General features: G+C 36.3%; 1 pseudogene; it reads left to right on the forward strand.

Moving 5' to 3' along the window:
• The window catches only part of LOC149167388 (uncharacterized), a 152,286-nt pseudogene that overhangs the window by 64,720 nt on the left and 64,417 nt on the right, over nucleotides 1-23,149 (forward strand).

Consider the following 23,149-nt stretch of genomic DNA (forward strand, 5'->3'; position numbering starts at 1 on the left):
CTTCCCCTTTTATGCTCCCTTCTCTTCTCCACCTCAACCACCTCTTATTAATGTCATAAATACCCCCTCATCCTTACATTTGACTTATCTTCTCCCAAGTAAATTTGAGAGGACATTTTGGGGATGAGATATGAATATATAATTTGGTAATTAATTGGGGAGGACCATGTCCTCTCCCAAGTAAATTGAGAGGACATTTTGGGGATGTGATATGAATATTTAAATTGGTAATTAATTGGAGAGGTCCATGTCTTGTCCCAAGTAAATTTGAGAGGACATTTTTGGGATGAGATACGAATATTTAAATTGGTAATTAATTGGAGAGGACCATGTCTTCTACCAAGTAAATTTGAGATGACATTTTGGGGATGAGATATGAATATTTAAATTGGTAATTAATTGTAGAGGACCATGTCTTCTCCCAATTAAATTTGAGAAGACATTTGGGGATGAGATATGAATATTTAAATTGGTAATTAGTTGGGGAGGACCATGTCTTCTCCGAAGTAAATTTTAGAGGACATTTTGGGGATGAGATATGAATATTTAAATTGGAATAAATGGAAGGAAACCATATCCTATCAAAATCTAAATTTGAGGAGGTAAGTTGGGAATTGAATAATAACAAAACTTATATCAGTAATAAATTTACATTTTCACCAATGTAGGTATGTACCAATATTTCTTGATAATTATAAATCAATATTTAGGGTAATTTAAACACAGTAAAATTTGCATGATAAGATTAAGTAGGGCATTACATCTACCCATTTTGTGAAATAATAAGTACTTGTAAGAATGTAGCTATGTTGTTTGGAAGATTTAGGAAAAATATCACCAATTATGTCTAATCCCCATTGCTCGAATGGTTGTTGGATGTTCACTGGTTGCAAAGGGAATGCTAGCTTCCTTTCTCTTCTGGTTGTGGTTTGACAAATTTTACACTTTCTTGCATATTCATGTGCATCCTTAAATATTGTTGGGAAATAATATCCTGCATGTAGGATTTTGTGAGCTGTGGTATTTCCTCTGAAATATACTCCAGTTGGTCCATCATGTAATTCCTGCATGACCTTCTCAGCTTCAGTTTTTTCCAGGCATCTTAACAATACTGAATCATAATTTTTTCTAAACAAGACATCATTGTCTAATTCATACTGATTTGATTTCAACCTTAAAGCACACTTTGTTTTATAATTAAGATGCATAGGAGCATACCCATTCTTCAAATAAAATTTCAAATCAGCATATTCTAATTGTGTATCATTAAGGATTACCTATGATATTTATACTTCATTACCTTGATCTCCTTCTGCTGATAAATGGGAAGCTCCAGTTAACATCTTGCAAAAACCTTGGCCCCTAACAATTTTAGCTGGTCGGGTTTCTACATCATATTCTTGAAGCACGGTAACCCAATTGGCTCTTTTCTCCCCTACTTCTCTTTGGATCAATAATTGCCTTACTGCGGAGTAGGGTACTACTATCTTTGTATAGATTTTGAGAAGAAAAGATCTGAAATGTTTCAAGGTCTTAAAAACAACAATACTTGTTCTCAACAGCTGAATAATTTAACTTGGCACCTTGCAAATTGGAACTAAAAAAAGAGATGGGTGCCTCGATATTTTTATCATTTAGCTGTGTCAAAATTTCTACATATGATGTATTGGGTGAAAAAGTATATAATACAAATGGTTTGAGAAAGTTAGGAGTTTTCAAACAAGGAGCATTAATAATGGCTTTTTTAATTAACTCAAATGACTCTTTTTAATATTTTCCCCATTTGAAAACTGTGTTTTTTATTATCATTGCTTGAAGGGGTAGTATGATCTGTGAAAAATCTGGAACAAATCTTTTTTACAAAATTAATTTGGCCTAGGAACGATTGCATGGTATTTTTGTTATGTGGGAGAGGAATCTTTTTTATCCCTTGGACTCTATCAGGATCAATGTAAATCCCTTTCTTGGACACTGTAAACCAAAGAAGTTTTCCTTCAGGTAAAGCAAAATAAGATTTTTTGGGATTTAAGGAAATGCCATATTTCTTGCATATTTCAAAAATTTTCTTCAGGTCACTTAAATGATTGTTCATATCCTTAGAATAGACCATGATGTCATCTAAGTAAATAACAATTGATCTATTAATCATACCTTTAAAAGCAATATACATAGCACATTGAAATGTAGCACCTGCATTAATAAGTCTGAAAGGCATCTTCTGATAGGTAGATGTTCCCCACTTGGTCCTGAATGTTGTCTTTAATCTGTCATCTGGATGCACAAGAATTTGATTATATCCTGAAAATCCATCTAGAAAATACATTAATTTGGAACCTGCAACTGATTGCAATATCTGCTCCATGGTAGGCAAAGGAAAGTTATCTTTTTGACAAGCTTTATTCAGGTTTCTAAAATCAATACAAATCCTAATATCATCGTTCTTTTTCCTTACAGGCACCATATTTGATACCCACTTTGAGTGTCTAACAGGGAAGATTATTTTGGCTTTCAGAAGCTTGTTCAATTCAGATTTGATTTGACTCTCAAGGTTTGGGTGAATTTTCCGAAGCTTCTGTTGAACTGGTTTTTCATTCGAAGTCATAGGTATGGTATGTTGAATCATGGAGGTATCATAGGTCTTAATATCTATGTAATCATAGGAAAAGACACCTTTGCATGTTTTCAACAACCTAATGAATGATATTCTTTCTTCAGATGATAGGCTAAGACCTAGGTTGACATTTTGAGGTTTTTCGATTGAGCCTAGGTTTACTACTTCAAATATCAAACTAGAACTTTGAGTTTTGGAGTTGGTAACTTTCTTGAACCTATCCTTTAGATCGTAGAGATATTCCATCTTAACCACAGACTTCGAGATTGGGTTTTAATATTGATTGTGTTTAATTTGCAGATCATGTTTATGTTCATCTATGATCTGTTCCTCATACAACCCTTCTGATTTAAGGAAATTAACTATATCCGCATCGTTATTTAATACTCTCCAATTTGTTACATTATTAGGAATAGATGGCCTAAATATTAACTCTATTGAAAATCTATCTGGACTGAAATCTTCTGAGGGTATAAGCTTGGATGCCACATTAGCGAGTAAGTCAGCACTTGCGTTTTGCAACCTAGGAACTGAAGAAATGTTAAAAGCAGTGAAATGAGAAGTAAGTTTTTGGGCTAACGATTGATAATGTTTAAGGTGCCCAGAGACACAATGAATTGTATTTCTTACCTTCTTAACAATTATTTCAGAATCTCCATAGACTTGCAAATATTTGACACTAAGACCAATGGCTTTAGACAATCCTTGGATCAATGCTTCATATTCAGTGATATTATTAGTGCACTAAAATTCAAGTCTCCAGGCTAACATGGTTTTCTCTCCTTGTGGGTTGATCAAAATGCATCCTACACCTATGCCATCTTCAGATTTCGAACAGTCAAAATAAAGTGTCTAGAACAAAGAATTATTTGAAATTTTATCTACTACATTTACACACTTGGAAGCATCTTTTTGTGAAAAAAATTCTATTTGAGACACTACAATATTATCTGGGAAGGGAGACCTTTGAGCATTAAAGGATCCCAAAAATGATTCGGCTGAGTAATTTCCAATGATATTATTGGTGAAGGCAACATGTTCATTGCTTCCGTTGAGGTCAATGACTGTGTATTTCATGAACTTTTCTCGGTTTAATCTAATTTGATTTGGTTTACCATTATGTGGCAACCACATGTGAGACCAATCAGTTGCGAAGTAACCATGCAACTTTTCAGACCAATCCCTACTTAGAATCAAACCATAGAATTATGGGATATCAGCCACTAGAATATCAATTATTTGTGAAAATTTTGGATTAGAAGAAAGCCTAATTGAAATTGATGCTATTTCTCCAAGTACCTCTACTTTTGTCTTGTCTAATTGAAATATGTGTACTGCAGACTTTCGAGGTGTAATATTCAATTTGGTGCACACAACTCTGTTGGCATTATGATACAGGTGTTGTCCTTGATGGAAACTCACTTTGATGAAAGATCACAGTGTAGCAGGTCAACAACAAAGAATTACATATCAGACTCCAAAGAATGAAGAAAGAGAGGTATACACAGGTTCACCTTGTCCAAGCCGCATATACACGCAGGTTTATTGAACAAAAGAAGCGTATACATACACACGCACTTTCATAGAAGGAAAAACATGCATATCTTGGAAAACCAAAGTTTTTGGTCCAAGGTTTTTGACCCAAGGTAATTGGTCCGAGGTATTTGGTCCTAAGTAGTTTTGGTCCATGGTATTGAGAAAGGCCTAAAATTATATAAGGAGGAGAAGATCATTGGGCTGGACAGTGCAAGGGACTTTGAATATCTTATGAACCTATATGGCTGATGAAGGTTGATGGAACGGGATCATAAAGACTTAAAATTATTATCACTATGTGGTTTGATCTTGAGAAATCTAGATCTGACATGTTTTATTCTGTAAATGCGATGATTTGGGTATGAATGAAGTCTGGAATAGTTGTAATGTTTTAAGTTAGCATTTACAGATTTGTACGCAGGTTAGCTTTAGTAAAAGAGTGTAGACACGTTGGTTCAACATATCAAAGTAGCGTATACATCATAAATTGGAATTTACAGATTTGTACGCTGGTTCCCTTTGGTAAAAGTGTGTATACACGCTGGTTCGTCACATGGAAGTAGCGTATACCTTATAAAGTATGATGTTTAAAGTTTCAGTTGTTTCTGTTTGCTATTGCAGAGTTTTGGGTTTTGCTTTGTGTTTTGGTGACAGTGTTCTGAATGATTAGATTGTTTGATTGTGAATTGCTGTAGTGATGATGGGTTGTCAGTGATTGATTGATTCAGTTGTGGTTGTTTTAGAAAGTGATGATTGAGTTTTAGTGATTGGTTGATGCAGATGTATGAGATGGTTGTATTGTAGATATGATTTTTTGGGTTTCAATGTTGTTGATGGGTCCAGTATGAAAGTTGGATGAAACGTGGCCTTCAGGTTGTGATGTTATGTTTTAGGAGTATCTAGTTTGAAAATTCATGAAACATGGTCCTTGGTGGAAGAATGAAGTTTTTCTGTAGTCTGGCACCTACGTACTAGTAAACATATTGGCTAGTACAAGAGCTAGGGAGTTGTAGCTCCCTTCTAGTAGTAGTTGGAGAATGAGAGAAGGTTGTAGCCTTCTACAAGTGGGTGCCTACGTACTGGTATGAGTTTGCACCAGTACAAGATTGTAAACATATTTTCTTATTATTAAAAGAAAACAAGACGACAACAACAGGTGGTTTTTACCCACATTGGGTTTCCACCTTATATCTTGGTGTTCATGTGTGTTGCTTATGTGTGATGCTTTATTCTGCTTTTACTGTACTATCTAATAAATCTCTGATATACCAATTTAAGCTCAATATAGGATAAATTGTCTAATAAAAAGTTTTATGCATATACGCTGGTTGCTTTAAGAACAGTCACGTGTACACGCTAGTTCACTTCACTGAAGTAACATATATAAATTAGTTTGGGAAAAAAAATTATATATCTAACAATATTGATTCACCCCCCGCCTCTCAGTATTATTTCCAACAATTGGTATCGGAGCAGGTCCTTCAGAAGAAGCTTGATCGCTCAAAGGGAGATCCATCATCATGAATAATCAAGAAAGCATGGGATCCATCAGATTGCCAATATTCGATGGGATCAGCTTTGTTTATTGGAAAATAAGAACCACAACCTATCTACAATAACTTGGAATGGATGTTTGGGAAATTGTGGAAGGAGGATATACATTCCCAACAACAATTCCTACAAATATGGCAAGTAAAAAGCAATATGAAACCAATGTCAAAGTTGTAAATACTTTATTGGGAAGTTTGTCACAATCAGAATTTGTCAAAGTCATGCAACTCAAATCAGCCAAAGAAATATGGGACAAAATCATTCTGAGCTACGAAGGAGACTATTAGGTAAAACATGCTAAGCTTCAAACTCTCAGAATTCAGTATGAAACTCTTAAGATGCATAGTGATGAAAGTATAGCTAGTTACTTCCTACGTATAGATGAAGTTGTCAATTGTATGAAGAATCTGGGTGAAGAAATTAAGGAAGTTACCTTAGTTGAGAAATTTTTGAGATCCTTGTCTGCTAAATTTGAATCCAAAGTGTCTGCCATAGAAGAAAAACAAGATCTACAGAGTATTACTATGACACAGCTTCACAGAATCTTAACAGCCTTTGAAATGAGAAAAGGAGGACCATCATATATGAGAGAAGTCGCATTCAAAGCTTCAACAAGAGTAAAGGAAGAACAAAATGAATTAGGACATATTTCAGAAGAAGAAGACGAGGTAAACTTTTTCAAAAAGCTTCAACGGGGTTCTGGAAGGTTTAGAGGTAAGTTACCCTTCAAATGTTTTTCTTGTGGCAGAGTCGGTCATTATGCTGCCAGATGTCCTCATAAAGATAAATTTGAAAAAGGAAAGGAATATGCAAAAGGTAATAGAAAACAAGTTGTGAATAAAAGGAGCTACTATACTCATGAAGATAGCGATGGTTTATCTAATAGTGATGGAGATGAAACTGGACAAGATTACAGACTTCTCATGGCTTATGATGAGGATAATTTTTTAGATGCTTTAGAAGAGGAAGACCTTCATGAAGAAATGTCTAAACTCAAAATCTATTTAGAATAAAATAATATGATTATAGATACCTTGACATATCAACTTGCTGAAAAGGAAAAACACAATGAAAAACTAGAATGTGAAATTGTGGGTCTAAGAAAGGATATTAAGAAAACGAAATCCCTCAATCTTAGATTTGCTAAAGGATCATAAACCTAAATGAAATTATCAAAGTTCAATGTTCTCCTCTGATAAAGACTGGTCTTGGATATACTGAAGAAGCATCTCAATCACAAAAGCCATCAACCTCCACCAAAAGCTATCTTGATGCAGCAAAGACCAGTGAACAGTATGACAATCGTTAGCAAAAGAATAAAGTAGATCACCAGGTAAATCAGACTCAATTACTCCAAGGATGAATAAAAGCCACAACCAACCTCAGGTAAATCATACTTAATTTTCTCCAAAGATGAATACCAATAGAAACTTCAATCACCATGTCAATAGATTCGATAATCACAAGAACCTCTTTAATGGGTAATGTTTTTCATGTCATAATTTTGGACACAAAGCTGCTCAATGTATTTCTTACAAAACCATCATGACTAGAGAAGCACGAAATCAAAGTAATGTAACAAGGATCAAGAAAAGTTCCTATAATAACTTTTCTCTTCTTGAAAATGAAATAGAATGCTCAATCTATAACAACTTTGGTCATGAAGAACCTGAATGCAGGAGAAAATTTTGACAAACGTCTCAAAAGGAGCAAACTCCATTAAATCCCAAGATATGGAGAAGGAAAGAATCTCAAACAGAAAGATGTGGTATAGCCTTGTATGCAGAAGGACAAGAAAATCAGTGGTACATCGACAGTGGATGCTCAAAACACATGACAGGTGATAAAGAAAAACTTCACTCATATAATGCCTTAGAAAAAGAAAAGAATGTCTCATTTGGAAATGACACTCCTGCTGTCATAAAAGATAAAGGTTCTGTTTTCTTGAAAGAAAAGGTTAAAGCTGGAAATGTTATGTATGTAGATGGTTTAAAGCATAACCTGTTGAGTGTCAGTCAAATGTGTGATCAAGGAAATGAAGTGTTGTTTCAATCAAACAGATGTATTGTTCGTGAACTTGATACAGGAGAGACCGTGATCAAAGGTACAAGAACTCCAAACAACTTATACATACTCAAGGGAGGACAACAACAGTGATATCTAAGCAAAAATGTTGAAAAATTGTTGTGGCATAGAAGATTAGACATCTAAGATTTTCTCAAATAAGAAAAGCATGTAGATTCAAGGCTGTTCGTGATCTTCCAGATATCAGCATACTTGAAAATACAATATGCAAACCATGTCAAATCAGTAAACAAACCATAACTTACTTCATGGAAAAAGAAGGGTCATCTAGTAAGCCTCTTGAACTTGTCCATACTGATTTATGTGGACCATCAAGGAAAAAGTCACCTCGTGGAGAAGAATACTTTATTTTGTTCATTGATAATTTTTCCAGAATGTGTTTCATAGGTCTTCTAAAGCATAAAGATGAAGCATTTGAAAAGTTCCAAGCCTTCAAAGCTTTGGCTGAAAATGAATCAGATCGAAAAATCAAATGCCTCAGATCCGATTGAGGAGGGGAATTTACCTTAGATGAATTCTTTTACTTTTGTGAACAACATGGAATAAAAAAGGCAATTCTCCACCGCAAGGACTCCTCAGCAAAATGGAGTGGTAGAAAGAATGAACAGAATTGTTCAACAAATGGCTCGAGCTATGTTAGATGAATCTAGAACTCCTGCAACCTTCTGGGGTGAAGCTGCATTCACTGCTGTAACTATTCTCAACCAAGAAAATGTTCGGGTAAATAGCACTCAAACTCCACATGAACTTTGGTATGGTAAGACTCCTACTGTAAAATAATTTAAAGTTTTTTGGAAGAAAATGTTATATCAAAAGGACTAATGAAAAACTTGGTAAGTTTGAAACCAGAGCAGTTGAAGGTATTCTTCTTGGTTATTCTTCCAGCAGTAAAGGATATAAATGTTATAATAAAAGACTTGGAAAAATTGTTGAAAGAATTGATGTTGTAGTTGATGAAGCATGAAAAATACCAAAATAGATAAAAATAGAAGGTTATGACAATGAAGAATATGGGGACTATTTTCCCACATCAAATCAAAATGATATTGAAGAAGAAAAAAATGAAGCACCTGAAGAAGAAATAGTGGTAGAAGAAAAGACTCAGTCCAGGTATGTTCAGAAAAATCATCCAGAAACTCAAAATTTAGGGGAAAAAGAGGTAGGTGTACATACATGAAGAACTATTATAGGGACCTCAAGATATCTAGCATTACTATCCTCCACCGAACCTCAAAATGTAAATGAAGCATACAAAGATGAATGTTGGGTCAAGGCCATGGATGAAGAACATGAGAAAATTGAAAAGAATGACACTTGGGAATTAGTTCCTAGACCTCATGATAAAAATATTATAGGAACGAAATGGATATTCAAAAACAAGCTGAACGAAAATGGAGAAGTCATTAGAAACAAGGCCAGACTAGTTTGTAACTGGTATTCTCAACAAGAAGGTATATATTTTGAAGAAACTTTTGCACTTGTTTCCGGACTTAAAGCCATAAGGATGTTTCTTGCTCTTTCTAGCTTTCAGAAATTCAAAGTATATCAAATGGATGTAAAATCAGCCTACCTGAATGGAGATTTAGAAGAAGAAATTTATATTGAACAGCCAGAAGGATTCATTCTTGGAAATGATGCAAAACTTGTATGCAGACTTAAAAAGGCCCTCTATGGTCTAAAATAGGCTCCAAGGGCCTGGTATTACCGTCTTGACAAATATCTTCACCAACAAGGTTTTACAAAAGGTTTAACAGATAGAAATCTATGTACAAAGATTGAACTGATAAATTGCTAATTATTATTGTTTATGTTGATGATATTATTTTTGGTTGCAATGACGAATCCATGAGTCAGAATTTTGCTTCAGTAATGCAGCAAGAATTTGAAATGTCCTTGCTTGGTGAACTTACTTATTTCTTGGTATACAAGTTCAACAAAATAAAGGTGGTATTTTTATTTCACGGACGAAATATCTCAAACAGATCTTGAAAATGTACGAATGGAAGATTCCAAACCTGTAGTAGCCAAATGGTAACAGGATGCAGTCTCAGCTCAAATGATGAATCAACAGTAGTACATCAACCAACTTATAGATCCATGATTGGCAGTTTGCTTTATCTAACAGGTACTCAACCTAACATCATGATGGCAGTGGGAATAGTTGGAAGATTCCAAGCAAATCCAAAGGAATCACACCTTCAGGCAGTCAAAAGAATTTTTAAATATCTTCAAGGAACTCAGGACTTTGGTTTATGGTATCCTAGAGATACAAATCTTACTCTTCATGCATATATAGATGCAGATTGGGCAGGAAGTATTGATGATAGAAAAAGCACTAGTGGTGGTGCATTCTATATGGGTTCCAGGTTAGTGTCTTGCTTCACCAAGAAACAAAGTTCAATTGCTTTATCTACAGCTGAAGCAGAATATGTGGCTGTTGCATCTTGCTGCACACAACTACTTTGGATGATGCAAACCTTGCATGAAATTTAGATCACATGTACTCCACCCATCTCCATTCTATGTGATAATACAAGTGCCATCATTATTTCAAAGAATCCAATCATGCACTCCAAGACCAAGCACATACCCGTCAAATACCATTTTCTACGTGAAAAAGTGCTTGAAGAAAAGGTCAAATTGGAGTATGTTCCCTCCAAAGAACAAGTTGCTAATATATTCACTAAACCACTGCCTAGAGACACATTTGAATATCTCAGACAAAATCTAGGAGTACTTGCTGCATCATCCTACTGTTACATCCAATTCTTTAGAGAAAGGTTATTATACGCGTGTTTCATGAAGTATAGTCACATACACGTGGGGGTTTCTGTGGGTCGAGAAGCATATATATTTTTCAGACAAGAAAAATAGTGGGGCAGGCTCTGATATGGGAGATTTGTCTAATGTTGCTAATTACAGTCTATTGATATGCCATGTTCATTAATTTTTATCTGATTGACAAAGATTCCTTGATCATTGACTTATTAACAATGCACATGTAGCATAGGTTCAGGGGGAGCATTAACCTTCACTCACATTCTGCATTGTTGGCATTATGGTCGCTGAATCCAGCTATGGCTACAGATACTTATACCTTTTTATTTCTTATGTCATGAAAAAGTCTAGGGTGTGATATGTCTTCTCATATATTTGAATGAGTCGTATTGGACAAATGATGTAATTTGTATCCCCACTTTGCATGGGAAGGATGATGTAATTATATTTTTGTCATGTATAAACAATTGGTATATCCGTACTTGGTTGGGTGGATGAGTCAAATTTTGGTACATCCCCATGTGGATTGGGAGATTGATGTATGGATGAGTCATTGGTGATACTCACTTAGTTGAGTTATAGAGTCATGTTATTCTTTTGAAAAATATTTTTGCACTCTGTATATGCTCAGGGGGAGCATGGACTGTTTAGTGCATCTCAACATGTATAAAGGGGGAGCTCAATCAAAGAATTCAACATGTACTCAGGGGGAGCATGGACAACATAATGTATATCAAAAGAGGAGAATATATTGGTCCACCCTTTTCCCTTGATGTCAAAGGGGGAGAGTGACTTGGTGTTGTTGTTGCCATCAAGTCCAAAGGGGGAGATTGTTGGCATTATGATACAGGTGTTATCCTTGATGGCAACTCACTCATATGAAAGATCACAGTGTAGCAGGTCAACAACAAAGAATTACAAATCAGATTCCAAAGAATGAAGAAAGAGAGGTATACACAGGTTCACCTTGTCCAAGCTGCGTATACATGCAGGTTTACTAAACAAAAGAAGCATATACGTATGCATGCGCTTTCATAGAAGGAAAAGAGTGTATATCTTGGAAAACCAAAGTTTTTGGTCCATGGTATTTGATCCAAGGTAATTGGTCCGAGGTATTTGGTCCAAGGTATTAGTCCTAAGTAGTTTTGGTCCATGGTATTGAGAAAGGCCTAAAACTATATAAGGAGGAGAAGATAATTAGGCTAGGCAGTGCAAGGGATTTTGAATATCTTATGAAGTGTTGGATCATATATGCAGGTTAATGAGCTTCTGATGGTTTGCTTGATATGATCTAAGGATGCACCTATATGGCTGATGAAGGTTAATGGAATGGGATCATAAAGGCTTAAAGGTATTATCATTATGTGGTTTGATCTTGAACAATCTAGATCTGAATACTGGCACATGTTTTATTCTATAAATGTGATGATTTGGGTATGACTGAAGTCTGGAAGAGTTGTAATGTTTTAAGTTAACATTTATAGATCTGTACACAGGTTCACTTTAGTAAAAGATCATATACACGATGGTTCAGCATATCAAAGTAGCGTATACATCATAAAAAGGAAATTATGAATATTTTTGTTGAAAATTTCATAAGTAAGAAGAAATGGAGGAATATGAGAAATAGATATATCACCGATTAGGACTAAATCTAAAGGATCTACTTTGTTTGAAGATGAGGGAGGTTTTCCCATATCGTAGGCAACTTGAGTAACTACAGCAGATGGTAAAGGAGATACAAGAACTGCTTTTAACTCTCTTAATAGAATTTTTTGTTGTTGTTTGAGTTTAGTGAGTTCGTGTAATGAAATGTTTGCTCTAGTATTTTTCATATCTTCCACTATGTTATATTCCACTGTATCTAAGATTACCAAGGTTTTGGAAGCATTTGGAGGATCTAGTGGAATAGGGTCAGTTTGGATAGTTTTAGACTTCTTGCTTAGTGTTTTCTCCTTTACAGGGGTAGCAGTCTTTTGTTTCTGATTTGTTATAGACATATCAGGAGAGTTTTTACTTCTTGTGGTTACTGGCATAGATTGTGCTTCTTCTTCAATTGGGAGGATGAAATCCCACATTCCATTTAATTCAACTTCTTCTTCTATTTCAGCTTCCTCTTCGGCTAGTGAGTCTTCTTCTACTTCTTGATCAGATTTGGAATTTGAAATAGTATTTGGCAGCTGCGATGTGGAAGAAGGATTTCTTTTAAACAAGTGAAAAGGTTTCCTAGGGGCAGAGGATTCTGTGACCCGTTTCTTGATTTCAAACATTTCATTAGACATGGTTTTTAACACTTTTTGAAGGCCTTCAAGATCAAAAGGGTCCTTTGAAGCTTTCTTTTTTGAATCATCCTTAAATTTTATTTTCTTTGACTTCCTCTCATCTATTTGTGATCTCTTTTCTAAAGCTATAATCCTTCTTTCAACAAACAGAGCTTCTTTCATGTTTTCTACAAGGGTCACCTTATTGGCTCTATCTACAAAAATTGCAATATTAGAAGGAAAAGATGATATGTACCATTCTATTTGTACATCTACTACAGGTTTTGATGTAGTTGGGATTTTATTTAGCGACTTGTTAAATCTGGAGTTGAATTCTTTGATCCTTTCATATGAATTAGCTTTTAATTTAGAAAGATCATTGATCAAGGATGTTATGGTCCTATCATCCCAAAATTTTGCAAGAAATGCTTCTTGAAAAGTGTCCCAGTCTCTTATTGAACCCGCTGGAAGGGAAAAATACCAAGATCTAGCAGATCCTTGGAAGGTATACGGGAACAGTCTAATTACAACATCTTCATGTGCAACTCCATTAAGATTCATGGCTAACATAAAGTTGTTTAGATGTTCTTCAGCAGGAAGACCATCGTCGGGATTATACTTAGGTAGCCATTTTTCTGGGTTTGTTGGGAGTGCATTTGGATTTGCAACCAGAACAACACCAGGATTTGTCCAAGGTTGAGTGGGTTGATTGGCCATAACTTGAGTTGGAGACTGAGAAGATGGGAAGGTCAGTCCAGAAGTAGGTATAGATGGTGAAGAACTTACTACTGGGTTAGTACTACTAGTAGTAGTACTAATTGGAGAAGTGGATAGTTGAGAAGCTATGGATTGAGTAGAAGTGGATAGTTGAGAAGTTGTGGATTGAGTAGAAGTGAATGGATGAAAAGGTGATGTGATCTCGTTGGTATCTGAATTAGATCTTGGTGAGGTAACTGTTGGGATTCCAATTTGTCTTATTTTCATTCATTTAGCTTGGTTAAATGATTAATTGTTGAGAATATTTGTTACCTTCCTTGTTTTAACATGATTAAAACATTATTAATTAAGGTTTGTATGTTGCAGGTATAAACATCAATTTGATCATGTCTTATACAACCTTTGAACCTGTATTTACCTGCCTGCACCATTTCACTTACCTGCCTACACCATGCAATGGATTCCTGCACTAGTGCAGGCATGTTCAAGTGAAGGCATGTTTTTATGGCTTCCTGCACTCTGAAGAATTCTCACGTTCCTACACTAGGAGACAAGAAATGTGTTGATCCGGGTGCCTTGATCTTGTTCTAGTGTTACACAAATCTTCCATTAGGATTCATGGATTCGATGATCATGCACTGCTGCTCTTAATTGCTTCACCATAAGACCCTTTATTTTATTAAATTTTATTTTATCATGAATTGTATCTTTGGTGATGAAGTGATTTGGGCAGTAATATATTTGAGTATTTTTAGCTTGAAGTTGGTGTTACTACAGATGAGCGCATGCTATCTCTTCACATGATGCCTGAGTATATCCATTACAAATTCTTGTATGATTCACCATTTCCTGTTGGCCGATTGGTGGTGCATCTTGCAAAGAAGGCACAGGTTTGCACACAACGATCTTGGTTCTAATTGTAATATAGTTACTCTCAGAATTGGAGAAATATTCTGCTGGATGCTTCACCAAGTAAGAATGTTGGAGTGGTTGACATGCATAGTAAGGCCGCTAAGGCTGCGACAGATGGTACTGAGGTTGAGAAGGAAATTGTTCATGCTATTATAACTTCATCCTTGGGGAAATATTCGAGCAGCTCTTTTGGAGATACTGACTCTCAGTTGCGGTCAACGCATTTGCACAAACTTCAAGGAGGATGTCTCTAAGAACGACCAACGAGGAAATTCAAAAGGCCATTGCAGCGTTGAAGACTTCTGACCATCGACGAGCTACGCCAGTCTTGAGCAAAAGTTAAATCTTCCAATTCTCCCCACGACAATAATTGGGTCATTCCCACAAATAGTTGAATTGTGTTGGTGGAGTACTTTGAAGAACAACTCCAAGGATTTTCATTTACAGTCTTATGGATCCTGTGTGTGAAGCCACTAGTTGAACTGGCAATTGCATAGGTAGAAGAATAGTTTCAAACCTTGTTAATTCAAAAACTTTGCTAAATAATTGTTCTTCTATAGCTATGCAAAGTTGTGATGAGGCAGTAATGTGCCCATCCGATGTGGAGTCAACATTGTTATTTGTAAAATATAAATTCTCTAGGCGATCCCAATTTGCTGAGGAAAATAATTTTATTTGAACAGGAAATTCGAGGAAGCAATTGAATCACACCTTCCAGCAACAACTACTCTAGGAAAAGAGGAATGATTCACCAGAATCGTTCCCTCTTTCAACACTTAGTTTCAAACTAATTCTTATTTCGGCGAATTGTTAAAACTAAGAATCTTCTATATTTTAATTGGTTGAATTAAAAGGCCCAGTATGTAATTTGATGTCTATATAAGAAATTGACTCGAGCAAACATAATTTAGTCAATTAATTAGACAGACAGGAATTAGGAAATCTATTGAGCAAGAGGCAATGCACACGGAGGAAGGCGTAGAAGGGAAGAGGAGCTATCCCAATTTAGCCTCACGTAGTTCATAACTCATGGATCACTGCTTTTGTCTTGCTGGATCTGAGCATTGTCTGCTTGATGTAAAGATTTATTTTTTTAGGAATTAATTGAAGCAATTTCCCAACATGTTCTTTTTATATATTTGTTGTGTCTAATGATTATGATTACTGTGTGAACCAAGTTAATCGAGGGTGTGAGCTGGCTGGGTTGGCCACCAGACCAGCTCGCCACCGCTCTTCATTTCTTAAATTAATTAGCATTTAAATTGTCATTTACTGTGTGAATTTTATTTAATAAATTATAGTTTCTTTCCTTCTCTAGATTGATGTTATTTAATTTGTTGCAACGTTTTCCTTTCATCTCTAAACTTCATTGATTTGTCGCATTAGGAAATTTTTCCTATACTTGAGATTTGTGCTTACACTTGGGTTATTTCTCCATTTGTTCTTATTTACAAGGTCTGCTTATGCGTTGATGAGCTGTAATTGATTTATATTACATAACATGAAAACGATGTGAGTGATTATGGTTTTGAGGTACTGACATATCCATTTAAACTATGCTTACAAAAACCATATATTACTTGTATGCCGCGGAGCCGATATTAATGAAAGCAAATTGCGTCATGTTGAAAACAATGATATTTACTTTCCATTAAACTTCTTTACAGTTCTCCATGATTTATTTTCAGGGACAAGGAACACGAGATTCAAATTGATTTGATTTCTTTCGTAAGTTATTTACACGGTAGATACTTGCCGATGCTTTCAAGTTAATTTCATACAAGATTAGTACAAGCATAAATAGTACAGTCAAAATGATTTTGAATTTATTTTGAATTCCTTCTAGCATTTACAGTGTCTCGATATTGTGTCGACACTGTTCCGTTTCCAGTTGTGATTTCCTTTCGCATTGTTAATTTCCTTTTATTTCCCACATGATTTAATTGTTTGGATGTGTGTTTTCTCGAATTCTATTTTAGTGCAGGATTTCATTTATTGACGAGATTAATATGCAAGATAGACTAGCATTTGTTTTGTAGGTTGCCAAGGGCTCTCTCTAGCATTACCAGTGTCGCGTATTGAAGTTCATGAACTATCCGGATTGACAAATTAAATGTTGGTACATTTATAGACCCTATATTGCACCCAATAGTAACTTTCCTACATCATGGAGGAATGGGGAACTCAAAAGGGTTACTCCAAGCCTTTCACTTTGCAATCTAGTTAATACACCAGTTTGTTGTAATAAGGAAGTAAGAATTTCTTCAGAAACTTCAAGCCTCTCTGGTTTCTCGACAGAAATGGATATATGTTCCAATTTCTATATCAAAGAATGGACTTCGGGAGACTTAGGAGTGTAATCTGGAGAAGGAGGTTGTCTTACTACTTCAGGAGATGAGGGAGATGTTTCTAAAACTTCAGATTTTTGATCAGGATATTTTGAACGAGATCTAGAAGGTGTATAAGTTGTGGAGGGGTTTTGACTCTTATGAATGTTTTTTGAATGATATTTAGGTTTATATGCCATTCATAGTCAAATGGACCTCCTTCTAGCGCCAAAATGTTACGGCCTCAAATTTCTGTAGCCCCAACATGGGGGATAACCACCCGGTCCAAACCTTAGGGCAGCTCCTTTTCCGTTTAAAGTGGTGGCTCTGAGTGGGGATAATGGGACCAGTTTCCCAGTGTGGGTTTTAAGATGAGAGTGGGTGGTTCATGAGTGATTGAAATAGAATAATGATAATCTAAATGACCAATTCTATTATACAAATCTCTAGCTAACTTATTCTATTATAAAACCGGGTATTTCTGTGTGATATGTGATCTACAAAGATATCTGCTTGACATGTGATAATAAAGATCAATCATGCATAAAACAGAGATGATAACGTATCAAGATAATTTATTTTACTAAATAGTTAGTCAAAGAAATTGTATAAACTATATCGCATATATGATGATTTATATATGAAAGTAGAAAATTTTGGCTAGGCATCATACAATAGTGCAATTAACGCTTAACAGAAAGAATATATCCCATACACAATTCATGAAAATAAAGTGTTGTCACTAATTAAATAGAAACATAATCAAACATACAAGATAAAAGTACCATATGTGTGAAGTTTTTCTCATTTGACTAATGACATGGATCAACTCCTTTCTTCAAATCAAATTATCTCCCAAGTATACAATAGTGCATCAACAAAGGAAAGTAGTCTGATATTTAAAAGAAACGATCATGTTCCATAATTTCACCAAAGCATTCACAAACTTACAATAGTGCATTCTTTGCAAATGTTTTTGATAAAATTATGGACCCTTCTCTAAATGCATGAGAAGGGTATAAATACTATTCTAACTAATGTGCAAAAATAGATTATACAAAAATTTGAGGAGGTTTCAAACAACCTTCCTCCTAACTAGTTAACTAACTCTAAAAATAAACAATGGCTTGATGAGCAGAGGCTATGATGATTATTTGTTGTCTGCCAACTTTTCCTACAAATCACATATGTTGGCCATCAGTTTTACTTGAGGAGGTGCCCCAAAATGTGTTCTAACCTGTCTTGTGAAAATTGCATCGGCGAGAGGTGGTAGCATCCGCTGAGTTGAATGAAGTGAGAAGTTAAGGGTCATGATTTTGCTATGCGACTTGACGAGGTATTTCCAATACGAATCCTAGTCGGTCTTTGCCAATTTTACGATTGCTTCCCTTTGAGATTCTACTTTTTCCTGCCAGCTTTTATGCAAATCACCTAAATCGGGCATTTATTTTGGATTTCCTTCTCTTACCAGGTTGGTGGCAAACAAAGTGTGGTTTACCGCCTTGATTATGTTCTTCACCACCCCAGCTGCTCTTGCCACTGCTAGCTCAGCTTGTTTGATCCTTGCGTCCCAATCTATGAAAAGGATGTCATTGTGTGTCTCCTCAATCTCAGGTATATTAGCTTTCCTCCCCTATTTTGTTTCTTGCCATTCGATGAACTCTGAGATTCTGGTGTTTAGATCAATAAATTTAGTTCTCTGGTCAATCGATTTATCTGTTAGTTGGTCACTAGTGATTAGATATGGAGTGATGTGTGACATCTGTTGGCATAATCGTTCTTGTTGTTTCATCAGGAGGGAATTCAGTTCCATCACTTCTTTAATGAACTCCTCGACAGTAGGAGTATCCTTATATCTTTCCATGGCTTGTTGCAATTCTTGGAGTTGCATATTTTTGGCTGATATATCGGCTTCATGGCTTATTTTCAGGATATCCATGCTCTGTTGCAATTGGGTGAGATGCTCAACGGCTTTCTTGTTCACACTTTCCCTCTCGGTTTCGAGCTGCTTCTTAAGCTGTGCAATCTTCTCCTCCTTTTCTCTCAAATAAATAGAGACTTTAGTGGCTTTTTCCATGGTGGTCATTGCATATGCTCCCGTAAACTGTGACAATCTAGTCAAGTTCTTAGTTGGGTTGGAAGGAATGTCTCTCCAAACTATGTCCATTGGCTCATTTCTAGGTGGGAGGTTGAGTGTTTCTACCCTTCTCCTTTTCCTCTATCTTCTTACAACAGCCTTGTGCATCGAGCTGTAGAACACATCTAGAGGAGGAATTTCAATCACTTTCAAGACAATCTCTGATGTGGGTAGAGCAGGGATAATCTCAATCTGTTGAGATGTTGTCGCTTGCTCATCCATTGGCTTGGACTCTGTATTTTACTGATTATGTAGATGAGTTTGGCACTCCATTATTTCCTGCGTATCTGTCGTGTTGGGAGTGTCTTGCAGTTTCTTATTAAACTGATCCCACTCCTATTCCAAACTACCGATTTTGACCTCTGAATTGATCTCTTTAAGTGCGGTGCTCATAAACTGTTTCTTGGTTGACTTCCTACTGGATTCTATTGTGTTATCAGTGTCTTGGGCCTTCCCTGTATCCAGTGTTTTCTCAGTATTCACCTGAGATTCTATGTGAGAACTAGGTCCTTTGCTATTGACAGTCACACTGGGTGTAGGCTTGTCCTTGATTTTCAACAAGTGCATTGGGATTACTTCGAGCCTTCTGTTTCTGAACTCCTGAAAGTTTTCAAAATCTTCAGGACTCATATTTTCCCTTGCCCATTCAAATGATTGTTCGAAGGATTCAACCGACTGTAACAGGTCTTCAAAATCATTAGCCTCATGGTTATATGGCTTGATCTTTAGCGCAGTAGTGATGTTATATGCTATCTTGTTTGGATCAAATTTCCTTTTCGACAAAGTATGAAGCCTGAGGCCTTCTAGGCTTACTGATTCCTTTATCGCATGATTAAAATTTTCTAAAGAAAAATAACCGCACTGGATAGGAAAATATGGCCATAATAACTTCTTGCTTTCTTTGAGAACTTTGGTAAGGCCTTTTTGCACGATCTCGTGAGTGATTTCCCTTGTCAACAATTTATCAGAAATATACAAAGGGAGGACATGTGGGTCTATTGTGCTACCAAAAACCCTAATATAGGTGAACCATTATTCAACAAAATATTTGCCGATAGCCAGAAGGTTTGTAGCGACTTCTTGGGAGAACCTGAGGGCTTTCCTATTGAAAATTAATTGAAGCAATGGAAAAATAACAACATGACATATTTTATAGAAATGGGTTGTTTTTTCTGTTTCTACATCACCTTCCTCAATGACATGTCTTTTGTAGCTTGTCTGAAATGGACGAGATATATCAACATAGACGGTATCGGGCAATTAAGATTGAAAGCTCTTCTGAAATGACTTTGAATCGTGGGAAAGGTTTAGATGAGATATCCAATGTTAACTGTCCATAACTTGGAAAATCATTACCTCTCCTCGAGCTGATAAACATTTATTACCCTGTTAAACTATTCATTATTATATTAAAACACAATTATTTCACACGCTTACTACTCTATTCGCACATCACAATCTTTAAAATGACGTAATGTAGTGTTGCCTTCTTATAAGGTGAAATGCGATTATGATCATCACAATATCGCATTTCGCAAATCGTTAATGAAGTTCATAATGGCAAGGATTAATTACTTGCAATTTTTGCAAAATGTGATTGCGATTTCGTAAGTTGTTTGATTGGGATATCGCAGCGAGAGGTTTGATTGTGCATCACAATTTTTTAAATGTGTTTCATGGTTATCACATGGAAAAACGTGATTTGCGATTTGCGATGGGGATCCTATCTTTGGGTTGTTTTAAGAGTTTTTTAAGGCAATTTCTTAGAGTTAGGTTTTATTATTCTAAGACCAAAAATTTAAAAAGGGTCCCCATTTATATGTCTAACCTTAGCTATTGCTATATATAAATGGGGGGGTTGTTTCATAGTACAACAACTTACAAAAAGAATGGAAATAAACTAACTCGGGCGATGGTAACTTATCTTTGAGAAGAGATGTGGTGGCTACATGCCTCTGAACTATGTTACAATGAGGCTCCAAGGCCTATTTATTATTGAGAAACAATGGAAAATCCTAAACATCCAAAAACCTAACTCTAGGAGATGAAGCCCCAAATTGGGGGCCTCGTTTGGGTAAATTGGTACATCAATTTCTTGGGGTCATAACTTTGGCATACAATCTTTGTTTGGCTATCATAATACCTCATTTCGAAGATCTTTAAGAGAAGGTCAAAAAAAAATAAGTAAGCTTTTTTGGGACGTTTTCGTTCTCTTCGTTTTCCCTAAAAACATCATTTAGGGCCTTAAAACAGCTTCGGAAGTTCAGGACCTGAAAAATTGCTAAAAATAGTAAGTTGTGCTACAATTAAGGAAACTAAAAAATTGAAAGAGGCAGTGTTGGGGGTCCAAGTGGAATAGGAGGTTGGCCACCAATATCCACATGGATCAGTCCTCCCCCCTTAGGACACAATGGTCCCCATTGCATGGAGTGCCTCCACAAGATGGGGAAACTTCTATTGAACTTGGTCCCTGGTGAGCCACTTGGCTTGGTGCAGGAGTTGGACAGCGTTGACAACCCGATATAATTGGATCTTCTGCTGGTAAGTGTTACTGATCTATGTTTCCATGATCCGATCAGATGTGGCATGTTCCATGCAGTCTCAGATTAGCTCTGTTGGTGTGAGTCGTTCTGCAATGTCAGATGTGTCTAGCAATGGTGGAAAGTATGGTCGAAGGCAGTATACATTAAAAACTAGGTGCAAACCAAGGAATGGTGGATTGTTAATCTCTAAGGCATTGTCCCCTATAGCCTTGATGATGTTGTATGGCCCATATTAGAGTGGGCGAAGCTTGCGATGGGGTCCAACAAGGCTTTCCTTCTGCAAATGTAACCAAACTTTGTCATCCACCTAGAACTTGTGCAACACCTGATGTTGATCACATTACTTTAATCCCATGTTTGTGGATGCTTCGAGTTATACATGCACAAAATGTGTATGATCATCATGTTGACGAGTTCTGTTTGACCATCAGTTTAGGGAGGGAAAGCCATGGAATTAGTGAGTTTTGTATTCAGCCTTGACCAGAGACTTGACCAAAATGCACTCAGGAATATTTTGTCTTGATCTAAGACCCAAAGTGTACCCACATTCAATCAAGGAAGAGCTTAACAATGGGCTTTGTTGTGATACTCTTCTTGTAGGCCATCATGATGGCCATCTTAGAGAATCTATCAATGACCACAAAAATGCAGTGATTGTTGTGCTTAGTAGAACGAAAAGCCAACATGTAATCCATGGAGATAGATTCCCAAGGCTGACTATGAGTAGGTAGAGGAGTATATAGGCCTTGCTTCTTGATGGTTTGTTTGGCAATGGCACAGGCGGTGCAGGATCTTATGTACTTCCCAACATCCTGACGAAGTTTCAGCCAGTAAAAATACTTTTGCAATATCACCACTATTTTCTCTACTTTGGAATGTCCAGTGACCCGACTGTAGTGCGCCTCCAAAATAATCTTGGCACGCTCACTTGAAGTAACACAGATGTGTCCTAGGTGGAATAACACTGCATCCTGAAGCTAAAAATTTGGAACTTGCTTCCCTTCAAAGAGTGTCTAGTATGTGCTTCAGAATTCTGGATCGCTTTAGTAAAGATGAGCCACCCCGAAGTCTCGTTCCCATAGGAATCGAGCACAATCATCAAACTGTATGACTAGTGGTCGGTTGAGTTAATCTGTAACATTATTGTTGTTTCCCTTCTTGTACTTAGTGTTCAAATGGAACTGTCACAGGTAGGTGGACCATTTCTGATGGCAATCGTTCTGTAACTTCCCTTGTGTTTGTATGAACTGCAGGGGTCGGTGGTCTATGTGGATGACCATTTCCTTCACCATAATGTAATGCTTCCATTGACGGTAGGCCTACACAATGGAATACATTTCTTTGTCGTAAGTGGGATACTTTCTGACTGTGTCTGAAAGTGTCTCACTATGGTAAGCCACTGGATGCCCCTGCTAAGTAAGAACTACACCAATAGCATAGTGAGAGGTGTTTGTCTCAATCTCAAATGGTTGTTGCAGGTTTGGTAATGTGAGGACTGGTGCAGAAAAGAGGTGACGCTTCAACTTGAAAAATTATTGTTGTTGGGTTTTAGACCAATTTTTTTTTGCTTTCGCTCTACTCTTGGTGAATTGACTTAAAGGCCAAGTGATATGAGAGAACTCCAAGATGAACCTACGGTAGAAATTGGAAAGACCCAAAAATCTACGGAGCTTTGTTAGAGTGGTTGGGGC

Source organism: Pinus tabuliformis, chromosome 5_1, assembly GCF_031772625.1.
Source record: "Pinus tabuliformis cultivar Carrire ecotype Pingquan chromosome 5_1, CPIR1, whole genome shotgun sequence".
Classification (NCBI taxonomy): domain Eukaryota; kingdom Viridiplantae; phylum Streptophyta; class Pinopsida; order Pinales; family Pinaceae; genus Pinus; species Pinus tabuliformis.